General features: G+C 42.6%; 1 protein-coding gene across 1 annotated transcript in view; it reads left to right on the plus strand.

Moving 5' to 3' along the window:
- Positions 1 to 15,014, plus strand: part of WIPF3 (WAS/WASL interacting protein family member 3) — an 82,562-nt gene that overhangs the window by 41,984 nt on the left and 25,564 nt on the right. The window lies entirely within an intron of this gene.

Here is a 15,014-nt window from a genome sequence, read left to right on the forward strand (position 1 = left end):
ACAAACTCATATCTTCTGGTTGTGTATGGGGTGATGGGTTTGGAGAGAGAATACCTGGGATGTTTTGCAGGGATTCAGCCTGTAGTACTGGGAAGAGCCTGGCATGATTGCTGAAATGGGAGGGGAATGCTATTCTGGTCCTCCATTGTTTCCATAGATCCCCCTCTGAAACCCCATAGGGAGTTGGAATTCAGAATGGTTTATTCTTCCCAAGACATGTTCATGTTAGCTTCTTTGCCAGCAGTACTTCCTGGCCCAGTCACCTCATTCCATGAAGGCCTCACACATACCCAAACTAGATAGTTCACAACTAAACTGAGGCTGGGGGAAATGTCAGCCTTTCTTCCTAGAAGAAACATCAAACGTGGTTGTTTCTGGGTGTTCAAATTTACTCCTATTCCGAAAGACTCACTCTAGGGCCATAAAGTGATAAAGGGTCAGAGAGACTCTGGGGTAGTAGACAAACATGGTCACTTGGGCTGGAAAGGACTTGGGCCATTTGTTGCCCTCAGGGTAGGTTATCTCTGTTCTACAAATGAACAGAAACCAGCACTTGATGAGCAGCCCAGTGGACACATCAAATTAACACGTGCCCATGGTTAACAAATAACCAGTACAGAAAGTCAACAATAACAAAAGAGCAGCAGTGTGAGTGTGAGTATAGTTTGAGCATTTTAATGGTATTCACTTTTTTGGTGGGGGAAGTAATCTGGTTGATTTAAATTACAATCTCTAAATAATATTTTTGAGGAGTATTATAGAGACTGGCTCATACGATTATGGAGGCTGGGAGTCACTATTTGCCATGCAGACTGGAAAACCAGTGAAGCTGATGATATCATTCAATCTGAGTTCAAAGGCCTGAGAACCAGGAGTGCCAATGTCCAAGGGCAGGAGTAGGTGGATGTCTTGGCTCAAGCACAAGACATGGCCCTTCCTCTGCCATTTTGTTCTAACTCCAGCCCTCAGCTGACTGGATGATGCCCATCTGCATCATCAGGGCAATCTTCTTTACTCAGTCTATCAATTCAAATGCTAATCTCTTCCAGAAACACCCTGGAACACACACCCAGAAATAATGTTTTCCCCAGCTCTGTGGGCTCACCTTTGCCCAGGCAAGTTGATACATAAATTTACCATCACACTTTGTAACTTTAAAGAATATACTTAAACCTCTGTTGCTTTTGGTCAGCATTTGACTTGGTGGGTTCTTGAACCCTCTGTTTTGTGGAATGAGGTCATTGGTGCCTTACCCTTTATCCCATCTTTTTTCTCTCTTCCACTTTCCAGATTTTCTCAGCTGCATTTTTAATTTTATTTTTATTTTTTAAAGATTGACCTTTTGGGGGGAGAGGGTAACCCCTCTCTAAATTACAACACACATAGAGATTTGTTTAACCTTGACCACAATCAGGATATAGTATGGTTTCATCACCCCAAAAACTCTCTGCTCTTACCCTTTTGTAGTTGCACCCTCTCCTATCCCTAACCCCTATCAGCCTGTGATCTGTTCTCTGTCACTATAGCTTTGCCTTTTCCAGAACATCTTATAAACATACATCTTGTAATCATACAGTGTGTGATTTTACGAACCTAGCTTCTTCACTTAGCATAATGCATTTGAGATTATCCATATTGTGTATATCAAGGGTTCTTCCTTTTTAGTTCCTTTTTATTTTTCCATTGCTGGGTAGTATTTTGAAGTTTAAATCAAGGGGCACCTGAGTGGCTCAGTTGGTTAAGTGTCCAACTTTTGGTTTTGGCTCAGGTCATGATCTCAGGGTGGTGAGATCCAGCACCATGTCTGGCTCCACGCTCAGCGCAGAGTCTGCTTAAGATTCTCTCTTTCCCTCTCCCTCTGCCCTTCCCCCGACTTGTGCTCTAAATCATTCATTCATTCATTCATTACATCTCTAAAAAAATTAAGTTTAAATCCATTCACCCACTGAAGGACGTTTGGGATGTTCTTAATTCTTGGCGATTATGAATAAAGCTGGTCTAAACATTTGTGTACAAGTTTTCTGAATGAACAAAAGTCTTTATTTCTCTTGGGAAAATCCCCAGGAGTAAGGATCATATGTGAAGGGTATGTTTAACTTTATATGAAACTGCCAGACTGCTTGCTAAAGCGGTTACACTACTGCACAATCCCATCAATAGTTTGTGAGAGTTCCAGTTGCTCTTCATTCTTGTCAGCACATGCAACTGTCAGGGTTTGGTTTTGTTCTGTTCCATGTAGCCATTTCTAACAAGCGTGAGGAAGTATCGCATCATGGTTTTAATCTGTATTTCCCTAATGGCTAACGTTATTGAACATCTTTTCATGTTTTTATTTGCCTTCTCTATATCTTCCTTCATAAAATAGAAGTCATTTGCCCCCCTTTTTTTTAACTGGGGTTTTTATTTTCTTACGGTTGAGTGTCGAAAATTCTTTAGATACTGGATACAAGTCCTCTGTTGCAGAGGCAATTTGAAAATATTTTGTCCCAAACTATAGCTTGTCTTTTACCCTCTGAACAGTGTCGTTCCCAAAACAAGAGTTTTACATTTTTGATAAAGCCCAATTTGACAATTTTTTTTAATGGGTAGTTCTTTTGGTGTCTTGCCTAAGAACTTTTTGTCTACCTCTGGATCACAAGGATTTCTCCTCTGTCTTTTTCTAAAAATGTGGTTGTTTTAGATTTTACATTTAGAGCTATGACCCAGTTTGAATTAATCTATACATAAGATATAAGGCTTAGGTTTGGTTTCATTTTTTTGCATGTGGATGTTCAGTTGTTCCAGCACTATTTGTTGAAGACTATCCTTTCTCTATTAAATTGCCTTGGCACCTTTGTCAACAATCCATTAAACATATTTGTGTGGATCTATTTCTGAATTCTCTATTCTATTTTTTTATTCTGTGTATCTAGTCCTTTGCCAATACCATGTCATCATTATTACTATAGCTTATAGTAAGTCTGAAAATCATATAATGTGGGCCCTCCAATTTTTCTTTTGGACAATTGTTTTAGCTATTTTATTTCCTTTGCCTTTCCATATAAATTTTAGAATCAATATGTCTATATTTAAAAATCGTATTGGGTTGTGCTTGCCACTACATTAAATTTATAGATCAACTTGGGGAGAATTGATATCTTTATTGTGTGGAGTCCTCCAGTTCATAAGCACAGTATAATTCTTCATTTCTTTAGGTCTTCTTTATTTCATGAGAATTTCATGGCTTTTAGAATCCATATTCTATACATATTTTGATTACTACATAAGTATTTCATTTGTACTTAAAGCTAGTTTAAGGTATAATGGAGTCTTAAAAATTCTGGTTTCCAATTGCTTATTGTTAGTATAAAGAAACATGATTGATTTTTGTATCTTGACTTTACATTCTATGACCTCGCTAAGTCACTTATTAGTTCTGGAGTTTTTGCCTATTTGAAGTTTCTACATAGAAAATCATGTTGTCTGTGAATAGGGACAAGTTTATTTATTTCTTTTCAATCTGCATTTATTTCAATCTGCCGTTTATTTCTTTGTCTTACTTTATTGTACTTGCTAGGATTTCCACTTATGGTGTTGAAGAAGAGTGATAAGAGGGAATAGCTTTGTTTCATTCTTGATCTTATCATTTTATCGCTGAGTACAATGTTAGCAATAGTGTTCTTGTTCATGCTCTTTTTCGGGTTAATAAAATTCCCTTCCTTCTGACTTTGATGAGACTTTTTACTTACCACGGATGGATTAATTTTGTGAGATGTTTTTCTGCTTCAATTGATGTGATCATGTGATTTTTTTCTTCTTTAGAAAGTAGGCTTAATATAGTAGTATTAATATAATGGGCTTTAATATGCTAGGCTTTACTGATTGATTTTCCTATATTGACCCAGGCTTGTGTTCTCAGAATAAATCCCACTTAGGTGTAGTTTAGTATTCTTTTTATGTATTACTTGATTCTATCAGCTTCTTCACAGTCAAGGATGATTAACATTTGCCTTCTGTTATGTAACCATAGTTAAGTGTTTCCGATGTTGTCCCTAAAAATGTCTCTAAAATGGAGGTAAGGTAACTTGCCAAAGTTATGCCACTAAGAAATGATGGATCCAGGATCCCATTCAAGGTGAAGGGACTCTGGGAATTTTTAACTGTAAGGATGGGCTGTCTCTCCTTGATGGAAGGCTGGTGGCTTCCTCCTTGGATGACTCACTGTATTATGACTACTTAGCCATTGGCAAACTGGACTCAGTTGCTTCCTTAAGTGTTAGCCAGAACAGAATAGTAAATTGTAAAACTGACCCTTGAGCCCAGCTTTTCCCACCATACCACACTATCTTCTTGCCAACTGGCCATTGAGGATGCTAAAAGCATCCAACACTTCCAAAAGAAGTGGCCCAAGGGAAAACAAAGGATGTGAGCAGCGTGGATCACAGAGATATTAGGCAGGGTGTAGACCTGAAGGCCTGAAGGCCAACAAAGGATCCTTTAGTTGCCATAAAGGGCTTTCCACCCTTCATCAGCAGCGCCCAGAACTAGAGTGTGGTCCAGGGTGATGACAGAGTGATAGAGGAGCACCCAGGTCCAGTATTGTAGGGGCCCACCAGAGACATGGGGAAGCAGGTTCTGGAATGATGAGAGTATCACCAGATCCAGATATAAGATTCTTTTAGTGGACTTGGTAGTATCCAATCCACATCCAGATCCTGCAGCTTCCACTGGCCTCTCCAGGCAAGGGACCTAAGAAAAGAAAGTCTAGATCCATTTATGTTATCATATATAATAGGTATAACACTTTGGGAACATCTTGGGCTTTCTAGAAATTTTGGAATTCCCTCCTCTGGGTTGTTTTTTTGTCACTTTTGTGTCCTTTCATATTTGAGCAGTGCTCAACATCTTCCTCTATTTCAGAGTCAAAAAAGGGAGGCCACCAGCTGAAAACCCTGCATTTTGCCCCGCAGCCAGCAGGGGAGGTGTAAAAGGAGAGTAGGGGGCTGACATGTGGAAAGAAAGAGGTGGGCCAGCATGGTTGAGCCACAGGAGGTTCCGTGTTACCTGACGAGGGAGTTTCAGGTACAAGCTGTTTACAGTTGAGGTATCAGCCTCGGAGCTTGGGTTACTCGGCATAGTTTCCATTTTAAGTGCTTTTAGTTGTCCTCCTGCCAAGACGGCCACTGGCTCACTAATCGGACTGTTCTCAGAGTCCATCATTCAGCTCCGGCTGTCCTTTCCGGCCTTGGCAGAGGCCTGGCACTTAGCTCCTTGGTCCCCAGCCTTCCTAGCAGCAACACCCTCCCTTCCTTTTCCTGACACCCCTTCCCTGCCCCCTCCTTCCTGCTCTGGCTGTCACACTCCTTGTGAAGCAACATCTACCGTGGTCACAAGCCAGAAAATAATCTGACCACCGCCCCCCCCCCCCCCCCCCAGCTGCAGGCTGGCCGTGTATTCCTGGATTTTCGCCTACACTGTTTGCCTAGGTGTTGTCATGACAAAGAGGCTGTACAGCATGGTGACAGTGGGACCCGGCCTTGCCTGGCCCCACCTTTCCACTGTCCCCTCACTAGCAGTAAACAGCGTGCTTCCCCTCTGCACTTCCTCTGTAAAGTGGACATAAGACTCAGAGCCGGTTGGGACACCCGGGTGGCTCAGCAGTTTAGCGCCACCTTCGGCCCAGGGCGTGATCCTGGAGTCCCGGGATCTAGTCCCATGTCGGGCTCCCTGCATGGGGCCTGCTTCTCCCTCTCCCTCTGCCTGTGTCTCTGCCTCTCTCTCTCTCTGTCTCTCTCTCTCTGTCTCTCATGAATAAATAAATAAAATCTTTAAAAAAAAAAAAAAGACTCATAGCCGGTACCTACATCACAGGGCTGGTTGTTCAAGGGCCCTGGAGAGGAGCTAATACATGCCAAGTACTTAGCACCCATGGATGCCGTCCCATATCTTTTGTCTTATTGCTGTCATTATTGTCAGCCTTTGCATGTCCCAGCCTCGGTACCTAGATTCCAGAATCACCTGTGTGCATGGTTGAGTGAAAAGACGGAGCCAGGTCTCAGGGAAAGTTGGTTATTTCAAATGGAAGAAAGGAAGGAATCATAGGTTTCAGTTCAGGTCAAAGAGACAAAGCCTTTAACAGGACCAGTAATGCTGCAGTTGACAGTAGTGTTGTGTCATTAGTTTGCAGATTAATCTGCTGGGACAAGAGCATGTTTCTTTTTGTCTTAAAAAAAAAACCAGGAAGATAAGAAAACTCAGCCAGTTTTTGAGACACTGTTCAAACTATGTTTTATTTATTAGCAACTCCTAATGCCAAGCCCTTGACTCCTAAGGCTGGCCTTTTTTTTTTTTTTTTCATTTACAAGGTTATTCTTTCCAGATCCAATATAGGTTTTAAAATCAGGTTTTCTCATCGTTTAAATTTTAGTTTTAAAAGCCTGGGAATGTTGGCATCATTGAAAAAAGAGAGAAAGGGCGCTGAGCTGAATTCCCATCTCTAGGGATGGGGTGACCAAAGGTTAAAAAGTGTGAAGACAGCTTGAGGGGCAGTGGCATAACCTGCAAGGCAGCACTTCTCTGCCCACGCTGCATGTTTTGTTGGAGCAGACGTATGTCAGAGATCTAGAGGCTCAGGTTACATGAAGTCCATTTTAATAAAATACTGTTAGGTTGCTCATACAGTTTGAAAAAAAAAACAGCTGGATATGCTGGTTATTAAAAAGGGAATGGCTTAGCTTTTGCATGTCCAGAATTTCCACACAAAAATAAGGGGGAATGGCAGAGACAAATGATCTCACTTCCAGAGAAATGGTGGTTGGCCTTTTAGCTCTTTTCTAATTCAATCTGGGTGTACCTCAAAGGAGTCTTAAAACGGTGGTGATAGGATGCTTTCGTCCAGGGGGAGGCGGAGAGGGAAAGCACCTAGAGTTCAAAACTTGAACTTCTGAGACCAAACATGAGGTGTCCAGATGAAGAGGTTGAACGAGTTCTAGGACAGTGTTCAACAGTCGCCGGAACAGATGTCCACCAGGGTAGCCAGGGCGACGACGTGGACCCCAGATTTCCAGAGTTTCAGGAACTGTCCCTGGGACCCAAAGAGCTTTGCAGGATGTGGCAGGAACTCTGGAGCTGGATATTTTTATATTTGAACCCAAGGATTGTTGGCCTGGCCATGAGGGAAGAGCCAGCCACGGAGCAAGCACTGTGCCATCAGTACTGTTAGGGAATTCAGAGACTCCAGTCTTTGCTGGACCCTCAGGGCAAACTCTGGCAACGCTCTGTCCAAAGTGACCTGTGTCACTTTGATTGCTGGGTGTGTATCCGGACCTTGGGACTTTCTCTTCTTCTCCCTTATCCTTAACCTCCTGCTCCAACAATGAGATGTCTTGCAGCCTCCGATTGTCACCTATGAGTTGTCCCAATTCCAGGAAACCAGTATGCATGGGTAGCAATTGCAGGATTGTTAGGCAGCACCTCTGTGGGAAATGACACGGTCTTTCAGAATCCAGGCTTTACGTGCAGTCCGTTTGCCTTCATTCGTAAAAGTTTCGACTCCTTTGCAAACGTACTTTATCAGTATCTTTTTTCACACAATGTGCAGTGAGATTTTTATTTCGTTCATTGGTAACACAGTTGGATAATTTTGTCACATTCTGCATTCTTTCCCGGGATACAGCAACTTCCTAAGCGATTATTTTTATTTGCGTGCGTATGGTTTACTGCTTATGCTGTAAAGTTTTATGGGTTTTGGCAAATGCATAATAGCAGTTGCCTGTCATCAAAGCATCCTGGGAAGTGTTTCACCGATTGAACCTTCTTGCTCCAAAAAATGCCTGATATGTTTTCCTTGTCTCTAGTTTGGCCTTTTCTAGAATCTCATATGAATGGAATCCTAGAGTAAAGATAAATAAGTAAGTAAGTAAATAAATGGAAAGAACAGTGTATAAAAACTTTAATATTTGAAAGACCTGAGTAGCACTGTAGGGAATTACCGTGCACTTTGGAGGATGTGTGTGGATCAAACAAGGGAAGGATTGATTTGAGGAAGTTTAAAAGAAAAAAAGATTTTGTAAAGTAAACTGTTTTTGATGTAGAGCTTAAAAGAGAAGTAAAAGGTTGGGCAGGTGTGGCAGGGCAGGGGGAGGGTCAGGGGAGCATTCCCAGAAGAAGCAGAAGCAAAATTCTTAGTGTTGCTAAAAATGATACCATGACCATGAGCACAGGCTTGGAAGTAGAAAAAGAAATATGGGAGAAATCTGGAGCAGTTTTAACTCATCAAAAGGGACAAGATAAGGTCGAAAGTTTCCTTGGGGGGAAGAAGTATGGCTAGATTCTTTGATTCGGTGCAGAATGGAGAGTCATGGAAGCATTTTGAGGAGAGTCAGACAACAGATGCCTTAAATACAGTTATCTGAGGGCAGTCTTGAGGATAGATTGGGCTCCTAGCTGTGGAGACCAGTTCAGAGTCTCAGGTCCAAATAATAAATAACAAGGAATGTAGGTTTACCCCGATATCTGGCCGTAGAGTTCTTATGAAACCTTTCTTAAGTCAAAATGTTGTAAATTGAGGAAGCAACTGCCATTAATTTATGTAGAAATACTTTTGAGCAAAATGTAACCTCTCTTAGGCTTTTCTAATACCTTAGAACACGTCTTCTAACAGGTGCACAACATAAATGGAGATAAAGCCCAGGTGCCCACAGACACAGTTCAAAGCTAGGCAGCTTGATGCTAAGATGCTGAGCCTACTTCTAGGCAAGGAGCCTGGTGGCTCTGCTCACGCCGCTCCAGGTCCAGGCTGCTTCTGTAAGGCTCACTGCAAAACAAACACTGAACACTATTTTTACTTTTTGCCTTTTTACTTTTTGCAAAAGCAAAAATCCTTTTCTGATTTCTCGTGTTTAGTAAAAAGAGGTGCAAACGTAGGCCCTCTATATGTACATGTATGCAATACGTGTACACACACATATATACATATATATACATACACACATACATAGATGCACTGCCTGAGAACAGGATCCTCACAGTCTTGCCCATACTGTATCCCCAACTCCTAATCCAGTGGCACAGAGTCAACACTCAAATCTTATTATTGAGTCATATTAATAACAGGTTTGCTCTACTGATTTCTCTTTGTCCTCCTTTCATGGTCCCTCTCTCTAGCAATTCCTGTGAAATACTTACAAATTCATTTTGCTGTGATACAGACTTTTAAAATAACTCTCACAGAAATTTAAAGGTATGTTTTGGTCCCTGTCCAATCTACTATCCATAAATTGACTGCCTTTATAAATTCATGGCTCCGGTATACTTAAAATCTAATCTCTGCCTCTAAAATCCATCCATGGGTCCTGTTTATACACACCTTACATCCCTCCTCCTCCATATTTCTTTATTGCTACTCTTTGTATTCCCAGCCTGTATTCTTCTGTTTTCTTCTGATTATTCCCTACTGAAGTGACTTGAAATCCATATAAAAATCAGAATTCTCAGTATTGCTAAAAATGAGTACCACAAGTACAGCTTTGTATACAGGAGCTCCTAGAAACAGGAGATTCAAAAGCAGTGGAGCTGCTTTTATAACATGGTGTGAGTAGAAAAATGCTGGTTTTTATAGGTAAACTCAGGGTAGCATGCTAAAATGCAGTTAGGCCCAGTAGACCATATTAATCAGGGCTTTGAATTTTTCATCCCAAGTGAGATGGAAAAACACAGCAAGTTTTGAGCAGAGTGACATGATCTGGGTGGCAGGTGCTCTGCTAATGGTGAACATGTTGCTCTAGGAACAGAAAAGGGCTCTTCACCTGGTCTTCCAGGATCAGAAGTCTTCCTGGAAAATAGCCAAGAGACAAGTGTAAAAAGAGCAGAGAGATTAGCTCAAGCTAAGATCCAGGGGTAAGCTGCAGTAAGGAATGCCTAAGAAGCGAGGGTGGGGGGACTTGCACAGTGTGCTGGAGATTTGAACTTGCACCTGAGAGCAGTGGGGAGCCAGCAGAAAGTTTTATGGTGGGGAGGGACATGATAAGTGACATGTCCCTTATCCAGGTCATTCTGAGAGCTGAGTGGAGGAGAGCAAGAAGACAGGAGGTTTGAAGACCAGGTAGATGGAATCCCAAGGTGATAGTGACCTATAGAGGGGCAAGCAAGTCTTCTTTTTTCCCCCTCTAGGTTCTTTGGCTGGTCCAATAATTAAATTGCCATAAGACAGGCTAACAGGAGGGAAATTTTATTTTGTATGTATAGGAGCTCCTAGAAACAGGAGATTCAAAGAAGTGACCAAAGCAGGCAACTTTTAGACCTTTTAGACAAAAAAACATTAAGTTTTTAAAGAATGTACAAGATAGTGGCACCTGGGTGGCTCAGTAGGTTAAGCGGCCAACTCCTGATTTACGCTCAGGTCATGATCTCAGGGTGTGAAGCCTGCCTAAGATTCTCTCTCTTCCTCTCCCTCAACCCCACATAGGCATGCATTCCCTTTCTCAAAAAAAAAAATTGTTTTTAGACATATCGACAAGGCAAAGAAGTTTGGGCTTTGGGTAGTAAATTAGCAAAGAAGTAACAAGGTTTGTTTATGCAGCCCGCTAGGCCTTGAATTCCTACTTCTGGGATTAAGAATGTCTCCTCTCCTCCTGGTACAAGGTGGGTACTTTTCACATGGGAAATTTATTTCCCTGCTAACAGAGGACAGAGGACCGTCAGTGTCCTTTATTGGCTGTTTCTTATGTAATTTTAATTCAAAATAAACAATATACCAAAGTGGTATATTTAAGGGCAGCCTGTGCCGAACCCCCATCACCTGCTTTAAGTCAGCATTGAGGGGTGGAGAAAAGGAGCCAGATTCCGGAGAGATCGCTCAGGAAGAACCAGTAGGAGTTTGTGATTGAGTGGCTGTTGAGAATGAGGAAGAGAGAAGGGTCGAGATGGCCTCCAGGCACAGGGACAAGGACGTAGCTGCCCGCTTACAGTAGCCGGTCACTCCATTCCAGGGGATGGACTTCTCTGAGGGTGTAGAGAATAGGAACAGACGCACCTAGAGCTCCAGTGAAAGGGCCCTAATTCTTTTTTGCCTCCTGTTAAAACACAAAATTCAACCAACTAAACTTATTTCTGGGGGCACCTGGGGGGCTCAGGGTGTGATCCCAGGATCCTGGGATCGAGTCTAGCATCTGGCTCCCTGCATGGAGCCTGCTTCTCCCTGTGCCTATGTCTCAGCCTGTCTCTCTCTCTGCATCTGTCATGAATAAATAAATAAAATCTTTAAAAAATTTTAAAAATAAAGGCAGAAAGCAGGTGTGACAGGGAAGTCTTAAAGGAAAGGACTGTTTCAGGCAAGGTAAAGGGCAGAGGGAAGGACAGGGGTCAATCACACAGATTACCTCACTAAGCTGGTGGGGTCATTCCAGACTGACTGAGTAAAGGTCACATTCCCAGGAGGACCTGAAACTACAATTAAGTCTTGGTTTGCTGTCTTGGGGGCAAGTGGCTCCATTTTGGACCTGTCATGCCATTTTAATCCTCCTGGTAGGGGACGTGGCTCTGTACTGGGCAGCTGTGTCCTCTAAGGAACCTCACGGTCTGTGTGCAGTTGTTCAGGAAACCAGGCTTTAGAAAAGGAGGTTTCAGGGTCCATTCTTTCCGCTGTGGATTCTAATGGCATATCTGCATTTCTGAAAATGAGACCTAACACTGTTAGATTCCCAGTACACCTCATTCTAGAACTTTTTTTTTTAAAGATTTTATTTATTTATTCATGAGAGACACAGAGAGAGGCAGAGACACAGGCAGAGGGAGAAGCAGGCTCCATGCAGGGAGCCCAATGCGGGACTCGATCTTGGGTCTTCGGGATCAGGCCCTGGGCCACAGGCAGGCGCTCAACCACTGAGCGCCCCAGGGATCCCTAGAACAGACTGACTTAAGCACATGGGAGGTTCAGGAACATTGCGTCCATTTTCTCTGAAAATATTTCATGTCTCTCTTTTGGGTCCCAGGCCCTCTGTGTTCTCCTCTGTCAAGATGGTGCTGGCAGGGGAGGCAGTGCCATTCAGGCTGTCCTGGGGTTTCAGGTTGGGTCATGAAATCCAAGTACCCTGGCTGCTGAGAGCTGTCTGTCCCCAAGTTTGGAAGGCAGGAGTGGGCTGAGGGCCAAGGTAATGAGCAGGCTGTGTGCCTGGAAACCTGAGAACTAATTTTAGGTTTAACAGCCACATTGGAGAATGTACCTTTCGGAAGCTGCAAAGCTGAAATTGTAAGACGTTGATAGGGTTTAGATCATCCTTGAGACAAACAACCTGCTGGATTTGGATTAGCCAGCTGGATTTTTTTTTTCCATCAGTGTTTCTCACAGAAATCAGTATGAAATCAGACAGATGCGGGAATGGCATGTAGTGGCCGAGGGACAAACAGCAGGACCTGCATCTCTGGCCTGGACTGCCCTCCCCAACCCCCAACCACACTGAAACCTGATCAGCTCATTAGCTGGGATGACAAAGGGACATGCAGAAGCTTCTAATTTATCAAGATGGGAGAATAGGTGCATCACCACCCTTGGCTCTATTAAAATTGTCAGTTTTTGTCTATGTGATCTTATTGGTTCACTTCTGCTCCTCAGCCTTTGCACGGCTCAGGATGGGCTAATTTGCATTGCTCTTCTGCTACTTTGCATCTTCTTAGGATCCAAGCTACTCCATTTGGAGCTCACTATGGGGGAATTGAGTCCACAAAAGGTTTGTGTGGAACTCAACAGATTGAGTCACACTCAATAGCAATGTCAAGGAAGAACTAGAACAAATGTAGAAGTAATGTTTTGGATTTCTGTGTGTGTGTGTGTGTGTGTGTGTGTGTGTGTGTGCACAGGGAGTGAAGGAAGCATGTTTGGTGGATATATTTACCACAGGAAAAGTGTCCAGGAGTGGCTTTCTCTCTGTTGATTATGCTTTTAGTGAAGTGGCTAATAACCAGGATGTGCATAGAATAAAAGAACGTTTGGAAATCTTCTCTTTTCTGTTTCTGTGTCCCGTAACCACAGTAACAAGACTTTTTAGGGTTTTGTAAGAAAGCAAATCATGAGTGAATCGTTAATAAATATTGCAGGTGGAGTAGTTTGACTGTCACGGTGCACTACAGTTTTCAGTGTGCAAATGAATATGTCTTTAGATGTCCTTTTGTACAAAAACCCATTAAGCCTCAGTCTCTAGGGTGACCCTAGGCATGAAGTTTTTCGTTCTTGACCTCACAGGAGAGGATTGACTGACATCTTATCAATATCAGGGGAGGGAGAGCCCTCTAGTGGAAAGTCATCAGGGCTGACAGTGCAGCAGGAAAGTAAAGTGAGAAGCCAACGGAGTGTTCAGTACAGTCCAGCAGATTGAACTGCAGCACGTAGATGTGTGACGTGATTCGCCATATCCTCCTGCTGATTTGGAAGGTGCTTATCAACAAATCTGCCCTGTGCATTTGTCAAGAACCTGTTGAAGCCCTTGCTAATTAGGTACTCAAATTAACATTATCCCAAGGACATACAACCTTCTCCATAGCCCTCATCTGAAAAGCTTGGGATGGATGGGCAAGATTGGGCAGTAGGGGATATGTTTCTGTAGTAAATTAAAGAATCAAGTTAAAATTAAGTGAGATGACCTGCCTCCCACCCCAGCAATATTAGCAATAAGGTTTGTTCATGGGTCCAGCTTCTTCTTTAAACAGAAGAACACACTGTTCTAACCCTTGCCTTCCCCCAAGGCTATCATCTGAGTTGGACCATGACTGTCATTATAATTCACAGTGTGACTTATCTTGTAACTAGGAAGAAAGCTACAAAGCATTCTCTCCCTCCTAATCCCTGACCATGATACATGTCTGAGATTGTAATGCTAGATTTTTGCAAAAATTTGCATACCCTCTTGACTGGGGTCATGATATTTCTGTTGGCCCTTTATTCTTGTCATTAACTACTTATAAATAAAATGAGAGGAGACTTTAAAAATCACAAAACTTTGCAGTTTAAAATGATTTATTGATACATAATAGCGTATATAGAGAGACTTTTAAAAAGCATGTTGTGTGAGAAATTCCCTGTTGTATATGTGCATTAATAATGCCTTCTAAAAAACATGCATCATTAGGGTTGGGGCCCTTTGCTTATCGCTCTCTTACTGACCATGACCCACAAGCCCCTCTCAAGGGTTCAAGAAGCATGTTTCCAGGCATCAAGAATCCAACTTTGAAACTTATGCCCTTCAAAGCCTGTGGAAGATGCGTTACCAGCGCTGTAGAGTCAGCCGGTGAAAATGCGCTCTCAGCACATTTTCGCTAAAATCACAATTACCCTTGTTTCTAATCTGTGACACTGGAGAGTCTCTGACTGTATAGTCAACAAAGATGAATTGTCCTTTTCTGAACAGGAAACGACTCTAGCAAGGATTTGTAAATCCTGTCTATACTTCAGGACCATCTTAAAGTCCCATATCTGTCTTGCAGCCTGACAAACATGGCCATTTATGAACTCTTGGTGGCCTTGCTCCCTGTGGGACTTATGTCTTGGGCTGCATTATATAGTGGTTTAAATTCCATTCATGTGTGTCCCGTCTCCCTGGCACACACACACATGCCCTTGAAGGCATGGCCAGTGTACCGCATATATCCTGGGTCTAGCCCACTCGTTCCTTCCTCTGGTAAATAGTCACGGGCCTATCTGCAGCCAGGTCCTGTTATACTCTCTGGAAATACATTTGTGAACAAAAGGAACAAGGTCTTTTTTCTGACAGAGTCATGTGGGAGTGGTGAACCTTAAATTCATAACCACAAATGGAAATTTTCCACAAGGAAAGATAAATATAAATTTATACAAGGTGGTAGAAACTGCGGAGGAAGAAGGAATATGGTACCCTGAGAGAGAACACTGGGGGGCCTTATTTAGACTGGGGGGTCAGAAAAGGAGGAAGTGGTGCTATTTCAGCTGAAAACCAAAGACACATGGTATCTCCTATACAGCAGGTGCTAAGAAGTATTTCTGGCTTTGAGAAATGTTTAACCAGGTC

The sequence above is a fragment of the Vulpes lagopus genome, chromosome 13, assembly GCF_018345385.1.
Source record: "Vulpes lagopus strain Blue_001 chromosome 13, ASM1834538v1, whole genome shotgun sequence".
NCBI lineage: Eukaryota > Metazoa > Chordata > Mammalia > Carnivora > Canidae > Vulpes > Vulpes lagopus.